We start from the raw sequence: 13,377 nt of genomic DNA on the forward strand, positions 1-13,377 counted from the left end.
AGTCCACAAGTAACGTTATGAGACATGTAACTTTCAGAACATAGGAAAAAAAAATTCTTCTACCTTCTTAGGAAAGGTCTTCACCATGTCATCGACTAGTTTTTATCCAAATATTGATTGAAATTCAATCTGGGAGGAGTCTGCATCTTCTCAAACTCTTTATAGGGTTTTCACTCCTAGTCTCTGAAACAAATTCAATTAAATAATTGAAATAATTGATTCTTGCACTAATTTGTCAGGAGCAAATCAGATTGATTTCGGGTTTTAACGGTTGTATTTAAAAAAACAACAGGAGCTTATGAATATCTTCCAATGCAAATTCGTATAAAAGGAAGGAATTAGTCTCTCGAACTTTTGATTGTGGCCTTCGAAATTGAAAAATAAAATATCATCCTAACTCTTGACACGGATCGACTAATTTTAAATTAAACATAACATAAAAAATCATAATTCTGAAGTGTTGCAGCTTTAATCAAATTATTGAGTTGAGTAGTAATTCCTTTGGTACTTAGAACTTTGAAATAGTTAGGTACGTTACGAGTACGATGATAATAAAATAAGAGCTCGGAGTTTTCTATACCTATAGTTCTTCGGTCAAGAATTATGGGCTTATTGCATTAAATTTTTGGCATTTTTCGCAACTATTCATTTACGATAACCTGTTTACGCACGTTTATTTCGCCACAAATATTTGGCTAAGGGACCATAATAGAATAATGTTTGTAAGTACAACCAACACCATATTCTACAAGAGTTGTTAGAGGATACGAATCGATTTCAACTTCCCATTGGATATTGTCACAAATGGTTGAATTCAGAATAGGAAAAAAGTCTTGCATCATTAAGTAGGTATATCGACATCGAGATAAACCGGAAGCAGACAAGGTATGATGCAATTAATTTTATCAAAATGCTGTACAACCATTTTCCCTTCCAAGATACCCATACGTTCCGCAGCTATTATGACAATTTAATTCAGATAGTCGAGCTGTTCAGCGCACCGAGCGACATATGGCAGAAAGGCCTTAAGTGTGTTAACCCCGGTTTTGACGCGTCTTCGTTTTTTTGCTGTACCTAAAGTGTTTTATCATAACCAAACGCCATTATAAAATTGTTAAATGGACTCGAATCGGCAAACATATCGACAGGTTTTACTGTTTCATCAATAATTATCGAACGATATGTCGTTCGCAGTTAAACGGCTGCAGAGACCAGATGGTTTTTCTCGAATACACTGGCAAAAAATACTTTAATGGATCAATCATTCAATGAGGCGTGCTATAAAGTACTATTCACAATGATCACTTGGCGGCTGAAGCGGATTTTGTTGTCACCGTTGACCGTTATTGCTATGATAAAATGATCGAATTTATTCACGCTGCATTACCTAAATGATTATTTTCTCTCAGTCGTTCTGTGTTGGTTCTCAGCATTAATACTAATAAAGGGTTTTTGACAGGTGGAAAACTTCAAATTGAAATGAAACATTATTTTCGTCGAAATAAAGGACAATTCACCATGTAGGTACGTTCAAGCCGCATATCGTAGGTACAACACAAAATATGTCACCGACTGCTGGTCCGTTGTCAAAATATTCTGCTATTTTTTTTTGTATAATAACTGGTTATATACAAAATATCTATAGTTCAACTTTTGAGTAAATTTGTGAATATTTGATTTTGGGATTTTTTCCCGTTTATGTCGCTAAATTTGAATAAATAAATGAATTCACTCGTGTGAGTAGTTTCACTCCATTCCATACATGAATATTGTAGGACTACGACATCATGAAATCCATGTCCACCACCCCTATTATAGGGATATCATTAATCCTACTTCCACTCAATAAATGAGAAGAAAAATGAGGAAACGAAAGCTGAGACTTTTGCGAGCATTTTCAAATTCATAACCAGGGCAGTAACCTAACCAGTTATTGATGGACCATACTCATCGTTTTCATGCATAATGGGAAATATGCAGGGTGTTTTCTGATTGAATGTCAATATTTATGGGGGTGATTTTTGGGCACATTTTAAGGAGAAAACTTCATATGAACATATGTCCTAAACGTCTCATCCTTTGAGATACAGGGTGGTAAAGTTTTCAAAAATGAATAATTTATTATCAATATCTACAATACCACCAAGAGGCATTTTTTAATGTATCACTTTTTTCTTAATTCCCACCAGTGGCGTACGTAATTTGACCTACCTATTTTGGCAGACATTGATGGTACGCCACAGATTTTTAATGAAATGAAAATTATTTTTGAAATTCCCTATCATTTCTTACCAAAATTGATCACTTGACTTTTTTTAATCCGATTCACGGTTTCCGCTTAAAAAAATTAAAACCGTTTCTCTTCATGATCATAGCAATATCCATACATATGACAATATCAACATGCAGAGACATACGTAAATTTAATTTTTTAGGTGAAACCCGTGAGTCGGACTAAAAAAATTCAAGAGATCAAATTTGCTTATGTCAGTGACGTGCCACTGACTGTCCAAATAATACCATCCTGTATCTCAAAAGGTGAGACGTTTAGGACATATGTTCATATAAAGTTTTCTTCTTAAAATAGGCCCAAAAATGACCCCCATAGATATTGCTATTCAATTAGGAAACACCCTGTATTCCGTTGTATTCTTAACAAAAAACTCTTGCATTCGGTAGTGTACAGGGTGTTTCATGCATGATAGTATGCTAATCCTAGAACTGATAAAACTGCTTCCTGATGGTAAAAGCAAAATGATAATATACAAACAGGGTGGTCCAACGAAAACTTAACACCTAGATTTTCCGACTTTAAAATGAAAATGTGAAAAATCGGTCGAACCCATTGATTTCTAAATCGAGGGGAACAGCTTTTTCGCATTTCCACAAATAATATTGCCTCATTGCACTTTCCCCTTTTCAGGGGAAAAGTACAATCACCTAACTACAAAAAGGAAAATTAATTTTGAGCATATCCTGAAAATGAAATGTATCATAATTAGTGGTTTCGGGTATACTTTAATATCGTATCTTATGTACAAGCATAAATTAAAGCTAAAGTTATAACGAATTTTTATAAATTCTAAGTTATAAAAGTCACTATGCTTTTTTGTGATTGCACTTATCCCACATTACCTTACCATTTTATTTCATCATCAGATTCATTATTGTGGCGGTAGCTATAACAAAATTCAGGCCCGGATCTAGGGGGGGGCAAGCGGGGCGCTTGCCTCGGGCGTCAGCTTAAGGGGGCGCCAAAATCAACCAGAGGTTGAAACTTTTCTTTAGTTTCTCGGAAAAAATTAATTACCTAGAGTTAAAATCGAAACTGTAGAATGGAAACATGATAAACCATCACTATGCCAAATATCTTCAAAATCAATGAGGGATCAATTAACTGTATATGTATTATTCAGTCATCTAGGAATGACCGCCACACTTGGGTGAAATAGGTTAAAAGATGGGATATGTCTACAATGTGTCGCAAGCATAGTGCCAGTAATTTCTTTGCCTGGGGAATTACCGACTCATTCCCATTTCATCTGGAACTAAGGGCCAAAATTTCCGATTTTTTATGGACCATAACTTAAAAACTAATTCTTTCAGCAAAATTCTCTGTTCGCATATTCATTTAGTAAATACAACAATATTGGTGGAAATCGTAGAGATCGAAAATTTTTCAAATTTTCCATACTGTATGGATTTTTTGAAAAATATTTTTGGTCTCCGATCAAAACCAAATTCGTACTGTACACTAATACGAGGGCGTATAACACGAATATGCAAATAGAAATTTTTTTAAAATTAAATTTTCAAGTTATGGTCGATGGAAAACCGGAAATTTTGGACCTTCGCGGAAAAAATTATAAAATCTAAACTGTTAGCGGTAGATAAATTAAGTGTGGTTTTTCTATTCGCAAAGAACCAATCTATCACAAAAAAATCAGCATATGACTAGTGCTTTTTTTCTGGCTGCTACACATCCTCAAAGTTGACCAATTTCTTCGAAATTTTGCACTTAAAGTGATTTATTTCTCAAAATACTGATCCTACAAAAAATCAAATTGCATTTTCATGATCTACGACCTCGAATTAATAAGTAAAATGAACCGGGTCGATATATGTCGCTGAAAAAATTAATTTTCGTTCGTAAAGCGCGGGTAAAAACGATAGGTGAGCGAGGACATTCTTGTAAAAACAAACTTTTTTATTTTTTAAACGATTTCAACCCGAGTCATTTTTTCTACTAATTCGTGGTCGAAGATTACGAATAAGCAATTAGATTTTTCTTAAGATGAGTACTTTGGGAAAAAAATAAATTTAATGGAACAATGGGAAAAAATAAGAGTGGTTTTTTTCATGAAGTTCTCATTTTAGGAAAAATCTGATTGCATATTCGTAATCAACGACCTCGAATTAGTGAAAAAAATATCTCGGGTTGAAATCTCGATGACGAATATGCAATTATATGTTTCCTAAGAACCTTAGAGGGGGGGGGGGGGGGCCATCATGAATTTTTGACCCGGTCAGAAAAAATCGTAGATCCGGGCTTGACAAAATTTGAAGTACATAATACATAAAATAAGATAAGGGGAGTCCGGGAGACTTGCGCACATAGGAGACTTGAACCACCTCAAATATTTCAATTCGAATTTCGCGCTACCGCTATCTTAGGTAAACAAAGATTATAATATAATATAATCTTTGGTAAATAGCTTGCGACATGCTCGTAACAAGGCACAACTAGCAGTGAACTCTAAATTTCACTGACAACTAGTGGCGGCTCCATTTTGGCCGCCATCAGAACAGTTCGGGAGTAAGAAATTGAATAGTTTAAGTTTAATAGGTGCGTGGTGTTATTTCGTTTTATTGCTTTCATTGATTAATATTGTTTTACAAACGATAAGCCTTTTCAATAACAGTTCTAAAAGTTTCGAGAAAAAATAAAATTTATAACCATCGAATTCCTTATCAGTTTTTTCGTTAAAGGCATAGGTAGCGTGGCCGAGCGGTCTAAGGCGCTGGTTTAAGGCACCAGTCTCTTCGGAGGCGTGGGTTCGAATACCACCGCTGCCAAATTTTTGTATAAGTATCTGCATCACTGGATAACCAACTGATAATCCAAATTCGGTCATGCAAGAATGACGCCTTCCCATCGAAATACGAAGAGGAATGTTAAGGGTTGAAAATTCAACCCCTGAATCCCACCCAAAGTCAAATTGTTTTTTCGATTACTAATGATTTTACTTAGAGACACTTTTTATCAAATTTGGGGGTTACAGTATTTTTGATATCTTCGCATTCTCCTTTGTCGACATCGATAAATTTACGTGTTGTGAATAAAAATAAAAACTAGTCCGATTTTAAAATGTTTATTACGCCGACGGCAGTCGGCTTTGGATCACAATTGGACAGTTGAAGATTGGAGTCGATGTTTATTCTCTGATGAGTCTAGATTTCTTTTGGTCAACTCCGATGGATGTACTCTTGATTGGAGGGAAAAAGGTCGCAGATATTCAGAACTGTTTATGGTTCCCACAACTGCTTTTGAAGGAGGTTCCATGTGTGTATAGGTTGGCATTTGTTTGAACAGTTGCGAGTTGTTTGTTTTGCTCAACGAAAATTTTGCAGCCAAAGATATCACGATATATGATAATTGAATCAATGATAGTTCTGCAAGCGACAGGTAGGTATTGGTGAAAATCTCATTTTAATTGACCTTACCGTAGTCGTCTGGTTAATGAGGCGTCGGAATAAGCCCATGGTGTTGAAAGGAAGGACTTGCCTGCTCGCTCTCCAGACATGAATTGCATTGAGCATGTCTGGACATAGATGTCTAGAGTGTCTGGACCACTGTCCTAGAACAACCGTTCAGCAATATACTGGAGAAGCTTCTTAACGCTTTGCTGGATATTTCAAATAATTTGTCCCAAAATTTAATGAATGGTGTCTCTTCAAGTATGCCTTGAAGAGTAGGATGCTTGAGACGAGCTCAGGGAGGAAGAACAAAGTAGTGTTTGTCACAATGATCAACATGATATGTTGCTATTTCCGGTAAAAACCGTCAAATCACAATCAATCTCTCATCGGAATATCGGATATACATATTCAAGTGTTTTCCTACCTTTTGATTAGGTCAACCTAAATGACCATCCATACTACGAACTTTTGTATGTCTGCTATTTAGTGATAAAATAATGTGTTTATCAGCTATCCAGGTAAAAACGTGGCAGCGGTGGGATTCGAACCCACGCCTCCGAAGAGACTGGTGCCTTAAACCAGCGCCTTAGACCGCTCGGCCACGCTACCTGTGACTTCTTTGACTTCCGACTCCGGAAAACTTCATCGAGGAATTAACTTTTGATTGACGAAGAAACATCAATTTGTTTTCAATCGATTATTCAGTCATGAGGATTCAAAATATTATTCTCGCATCAAATTATGATCTGTATACGTCCTTTCAATGATTCTCAATTGATACTCCTTCAAAATATTCAGAAATGCACAGGTCTCAGTGATTTCGTTTTGGAAATCGAGTGACTGTCATGTCGTTGATTGAGCAATGAAAGTTTTGTGAAACCCGAGGTACGTATATGAAATCCAATCGAATAAAAAAAATTCTACCAACTTTATCTGTCATTCAGAAATACAGTAACGTGAGCGTGCTATACAAAAATGTTTCAAACGTAAAGAAATTTGTCCTGGCTATCTGATCTTAACCCTGAAGGTCATTTTTAGGGCAAATGTAATTTTCCGAATAGGGTAACATACTTTGGTAGTCCATAGTTGAATCTTGCTGTGTATATGGATATGCGGATGTACTAGCAGGTATATACTTTCATGCTTTCATCATATTTTCAACTGCTCTATGCTCTCACATTTTGACCAGCTATCTCAGAATCACTTTGTATGGGTATCCAGTGGTTATTATTCGGTGATATTGCCAACATATGAAGGGTGATGCAGCCGTAATTCACTTTTAGTCCTACTGGTATAGATATAAATATTCTGATGTGGTACGAAACTAAGTAGTTATTTGCCTTTTGGGTGGAAGAGCAGAATGAAGACATCTCTTTAAATAATATTTGGCAGTGTGTTTCACCTTTGAGTATTCGATGATACTCAATGGTTTCTCGTAAGCGAGTAACTTGAGAGACTAGCCAAATGTGTTATCAGAAAAAATCAGGACGAGAAAGTTATTAAAAAAAATGAATTTTGCCCATCGAGATGGTTCTCAAGATTGGACGGTAAGGAGACATTTTATGGCAACTTTTTCTTATTTTAACTCCCGAAAACGACAAGAATTTTTTTTGCACATTACCTATGCCAAACTTCCTCGCTCAATTTAATCTCAATTCAGATAAACATATAATTTTTATTTTAATTCATTACAATCAATTTCTTATTTCATTCTAAGTTTCCCTGATGCGGGAAATATATCTATGTATATCTCTAGTTTGAGTTAAGCTAGTATAAATCTGAATAAAATTACTTGAGATGAATATAAACCACAATGTGGAATTCTCCTCAATTTGGGTTATCAATGCATATGCAAGTTTAAACTGAATAATTATGAGTTTCATTCATAATTTTTTCAAATCCACCGCGGAAACTATTCAAAATCATTCTTCAAATATGGGGTTTTAAAATTTAAATCGCTTTGTTTCTGGTTTTCGATTTGGCAACAGCGCCTACTACGAAATAAAAAGAACAATGTCAGATCAGTTTGTTTATAAAATAACAGCTGTTGATTCACAGCTGCGTACTCACTGATGAGCAGCAACAGCAACCGGCCATAAAAATTACATAAAATTTTACGACCTTCCTCGTTCGTCGCAGACTTCATCTTTGTCTATCTCATCAAGATAATGTATTTGTTGTCTTTTATTATCAACGCACATTTCAGTCACTGTCACTGTTGCCAACTTTTGCAATGGAATCGAAACGCTTTAAATTTAAAATACCCATTTTTATTTTCATTTTATAAGTAAAATAATTTTTTTTGGGAAACGGTTGAAATAGTTGTTTCAAAATGTGACGTTTGAAAGATATTCTATAAAAAACATCATTTTCGTCAGGAGTATTCCCTATTATATCCATATTGGGAATTGATTAGGCATTCAGAAATTTCGAGAAAAATATATTGTGCAAAAACAAGCCATTTTCGAGAGAACTGGAAGTAGAAATAAAAATAAATAGTTACAGAAAACAGAAATTGTCACTATACTATTCTATATTCTCTTCGGAATACCAGTAAAATGTTCAAAATAATTTTTCACTTTCGAAACTGGTTTTCCGTCATAAATTTCTATACCTATATGTTCGATATTTTTTCAGATATAGTTAGGTACATATATAGCACGTTCAGATAGCGCTTGAAGATGTATAAGTGGTGCAGTTGTGCGGGGGGCACAAATGACCTTAAGGTCATAGTGGAATTCAACCCCTTAACTAAATTATAAACTACTATAGCGCTTGTAGAATATTATCATCCAGCTGATTCACTTTTTGATTTTGCTCAATAAGTAAGTCACAAACTCAAGTGCCCCGATTACTTACGAAATAATTTAATCCCAATTCAGAAATAAGATTTAAATTTATTTAAATTAATAATAATAACAAATTTAAAGATAACCTGGTGCCATATTCCGAAGGGCAAGAAAAATTAAATAACTGTTTTGCATTCTCTTTCGTATGATGATTGCTACTTGCTACTTACTTCATAATGAAAGATTTTGGAGAAATTTGAAGAGTACAGATCTTTTTCGAATCCACATAGCTGTTTTTCAAGGAATCTTACAAAAATTAACAAAATATTACACAGAGGCATCCTCTGAGTAACCCTCATGAGTTGAAGACTCGCAGAACTAAAGTTGGAATTAGTAGATGTTGGTGTTACTGTCCTCATTGCCTGTTGAAGTCTCCACGCAACTTCCAGGTGAACAAGATCGAGGCGAAATGATTTTTCATCGCAAGACAAGGTCGACGAAAGCAGTAGATGCAAAAAGAGATATTGGGTACTCGAAGGTTGAGAAGTGTTTATTTCCTTGTTTTGTGAGGATGAAGTAAAAGTTTCTAATGAGAATATTAAACTTAACCTTGATAGAGGAGTAAAATGTTACCATTGTTACGAATTTGATTAACGTTATAAATTATTACCTACTGAAAAAAATACGCTGAGGTGAATAGTAAATAGCTCAACTTGGGATTGGCAAGACGTATGAAATAGTTCAATAATGACTATCGCCGTAAAACTTATAATTCGATCTCGAACAGTGGCGTGTAAGGAAATTAAGTTCTTTCCTAATATTCTGACTATTATATGTGTATTGTTACAATTTCATATATCTCAATAAAATTTCAAGGAAGGCTAAATTTGGGAGAAAGCATTCTTTATAAGTTACTCTAAAACCTGATATTTTATTTTTTTTTCTGAAAATATCAGGAACAATGATCTTAAAATATTTTGATGCAAATATTTGAGCGATGTTCCAGAAGAAAAGCGCTTTGTTGTGGATATTTTCGAATTTCGAGCCGAAAATGGTTTCATCGATTGGGGTGAGCTCACTGTGAAAAAGATTCGTGGCTTCATCAATGGTAATATTCTTTACTTTGCGCTTTAACTTCCGGAAGAAAATAGATACGAACTTTCAGGGTCAATTTAGGGTCCCAAGGAGGTTGACTTCGATAATAGATGAAATTCCCGAAATCGTTCCAGCATCTTCAATTTCTTTTCCCAATAGGCAAAAAGGTACTCTCTAATTGAAATAACAGTGGATAAATAGTACCCTTGAGTTGAATACTCAAAGATAGTACTGATACGAATGTTAGTGCGAAATTCTGGATGGTATCAATCAGAACTTTTTTGAAATTGCACGACCATAGAAATTATTCGATTAATTTTACCGAAATTCTGTTTCTATATACAAGGTGAGTATTTGACTTGTTTAGGTATTCATTCAACAGTAGATTCTCGAGGTCCGAATAAACACTTTATTCGATCACCATTTTCTTCCGATTCGGACTGAACAAAAAGATAGGTATAGCCATTTTGAGTTTTCATAATGAGCTATACCATAAAAAAACAAAATTGTCTTCAGAAAAACAAGCTTAATCTATGATACTGCACATCTATGGATGAATCTCTTGAACAGAGCTGCATTCAGCCAAAATACCAATTTTTCGAATTTCCTATTGTTTTTTTATTTCTGAATATCAAACGGTGCATTTAACGAGGAAATATCACGACGAATACTTTCATTTTCCAAACTGGTTAATAATTCATAAGCGAGCGTGTACAAAATACTTTAAAGTGTTGGGTTCTTTGAATATCTGGTATACTCGATGAAATCATTTATGAGATAGGTGTAACTAAAAATTACATTTGAACAGCCAATATCTTTTCAACCGAGACGAACTGGAAAAATTGGTGTAAGAAAAAAGTTTTTTTTTACCTCAGGAATCTTCTGTTTGAAATATAGGTACGTACAAATTATATGTTATATATAGGACATGCAAGAACTGAATTATCGAAAAAAGTTCACTTCACCGGCGTAGCCAGGGGGGGCTTGGGGGTTCAATCCCCACCGAAAAAATATATTTTATAATAACAGCTTTGCGGTGTAAGTAAAAAAAATGAAAAAAAAAAAACTTCTCTTTCCGAAAATGTATCAATATAAAGGATTCGCCAACGCTGAAAATCATCAATGACAATGACATTTAACAATAGAATTTTGAAGTTCTTATTTGAAGATTTTCGGCGTTGGTGAATCCTTCATTTTCGGAGAGAGAAGTTTTCTCAGAGTCTGTATTTTCGCATACCATCTCATGCACTGTTGCACATAACATTTTCAGCGGTGGGGAAAGCGTCTGCAGGTTTTCGAAGACGTAAAAAACATCGTCGGGTATACATACTCGGGAGTGTCGGATTAAGATACTGTATATGCCCCACGTGCCTTTGATAATAAATTCATGTTAATCTGACAGTTTGCGTGGTGGGGCTGGCCGTACGGAAAGGTTGAAAATGGTAAAAAAAAAAGTTCGAGCGTGTCAGATTTTCAGAGGATATGTTAATTGGACCCAAGCTCACAGCGGTCCTTTGAAAATGCAAAAAAAATCGTTACTTGTACATACTCGAGTGAGTCAGATTTTTATACAGATGGTTGATTCCCTGTGTTGCAGACGTGTTGATGCATTAATCTGACACAAATCAAGAGGGGTTTTCTTTGTCTGAAAGTTTGAAGATAAAAACAAGGCCTTTTTTCAAAATATCTCCCTTCCTGTAGCTCTAATAATTTCTGTATCCATTATGAAAGTTGTAGATGATAAAATTCCATACAACTTTTGCCTGAAGCAATTTCACATACTCCTAACCGTTTTCGAGTTAGAGGGCGATAAGTGCGATGCGAAAGGCCAAGGTCAATGTAGAAACCCGGGCTAATATACAATTCTTCGCCATATCACAAAAAAGTTCAAACGTAGAAAAAATTGCTTCGGAAAAAATTGGTAGTAACTGTTATGCTCTACAACTTTTTAATGAATGCGAAAACAATTTAAAGCCCAGGAGAGGAAAATTCAAAAAAACTGAATTTTGTGACCTTAGTTGCAGTTCGATGAAACTATCAGATTATATTTTTTCGGTATTTTTGAATCATTAGCTTCAATATAGAAAAAAGCCACCACGCTCGAGAATGTAGACTTTTTTTTGCAAGTTTGGCGACCCCCCACCATTTTCTTCAGGCTTAAATTGTCAGATTAAGAGAATGTATACTTTTCAACACTTAATTAACCACAGACAGGGTTGGGATAAAGTTTGGCACCAAATTAATATCTTTAAAACAAAACGGGCGATATTTTTTAAATTTGGCAGCTGAGTGTAATGGACCACAATGCATCTGATGAGCATATTTTCATTAATGAGATACTTCCGGTTTAACCGGAAATGACAAAACTTTTTTTCATTTAAATGGGACACCCTGTATATTTCTGCAGATTCTGAAAGTGCACCTTGTTTCGGATATGTCCATATCGGGTTCCATGTAAAAATTATCTGTAAAAAAAAGAAATTCAGTCTTTTTGTACATTTGAGAAAAAATCCATTCAAATAAATAAATCGTTGTTATTTGTATCAATAGTGAGAAATAAAACGGAATACTTTGTATTACATAACTCTTTCTGCTTCTCATGACGTATTTTTTATGAAAATCTATAAAAAGAAGAAATACAGGGCTTTTACTAGTAGAAAAAATTTATTGAAAATAATTAAAAAAAAAAATCATTTTAAATGTTCGAAGTGCTTGCCATTCACCTCCTGACAATAAATTTCAAAATTACCGTCCGTTCCGTTTTAAATATATTAATTTGGTGCCAAACTTTATCCCAACCCTGTATATCTCAATCTCGAGTTTGTATAATGATCGTTTTTTTTTACTATTCTAACAGGCTGTTCTATAGACAATTCCGAATTTCTCTCTTGGGCTCCCCAACTATTATAATCCCGACTCATATCTGGTGATCTAGATCCCGACTTATAAGTCGTGATTGAAAATAAAATACCTAATTCCTTGGCCCTTATACGCCATCGTACTACAAACCTTAACAAATCCATGTGATATAAAATATATTTAAATCCAGAGATTAGATGGAGACATTCCTACTATGTGTATTATTACTACTTGTACTATTTGTTATCTGCGTAATACGAAGAACGTCTAATGACTCAAATCATGAGAATCATCTCCCCACAGATCACCTTGTAGATGAAGATAATAAATTCGTTCCCTCTTCCTCAACGGGCCCATAGTCTGCCATACGGAGGCCATGTTTTTTGCTGACCGCCACTGGATGACGTCGCCTCAAATCTAGGTTTCCAATATGCATGAAATGAAAAAACCAGTTCTATAATATTTTACTGCGGTAATTATAAGGCAGTCTAAAATAATAATTTGATTTGCCGCTCCGGACTAACAACTTTATATTCAAGGTGATCTAACATATTTGTTCGTGAGGATCGGATTAGCGTTAGCCAACGACTCGGCTCGACCTTAATATCCATTCTTTCGGTCGAAATCGAATTCGTCTTTGTTTGGTTGGCAACAAGATTTCTAATGCCGTCGCTGCGGCCAACCGGTTTCTTGAATTTTAAATCAGCCGAAAACTATCCGCATCTTTCGTCAAGATGGCCTCCTTTACGGTCGGTTATCTATTAGTTCTGTAATGGCGAACATCTGCGCTTGGAAGATGCTGTGCATGGTGAGGTACTTCTTCAGGACTCTGAGTTTACGTTAAAATTTCTAAATGGGGATGGGGAAGGACTTATACGTAATACGTTCTTCCGGCCAGTGGCGGATTAACCTAACTGGGGGCCCTAAGCGCAAG

The 13,377-nt window shown here is 35.1% G+C and overlaps 2 non-coding genes across 2 annotated transcripts; one reads left to right on the top strand and one right to left on the bottom strand.

Moving 5' to 3' along the window:
- Window positions 1-4,994: 4,994 nt before the first annotated feature.
- Trnal-aag lies at window positions 4,995-5,076 on the top strand. The gene has a single exon. It is a non-coding gene; the product is annotated as a tRNA-Leu (tRNA).
- Window positions 5,077-6,227: 1,151 nt separating this feature from the next.
- Trnal-aag lies at window positions 6,228-6,309 on the bottom strand. Its single transcript has one exon. It is a non-coding gene; the product is annotated as a tRNA-Leu (tRNA).
- Between the last annotated feature and the right edge of the window lie 7,068 nt (window positions 6,310-13,377).

Source organism: Coccinella septempunctata, chromosome 5 (genome assembly GCF_907165205.1).
Source record: "Coccinella septempunctata chromosome 5, icCocSept1.1, whole genome shotgun sequence".
In the NCBI taxonomy this organism is placed as follows: Eukaryota; Metazoa; Arthropoda; class Insecta; order Coleoptera; family Coccinellidae; genus Coccinella; species Coccinella septempunctata.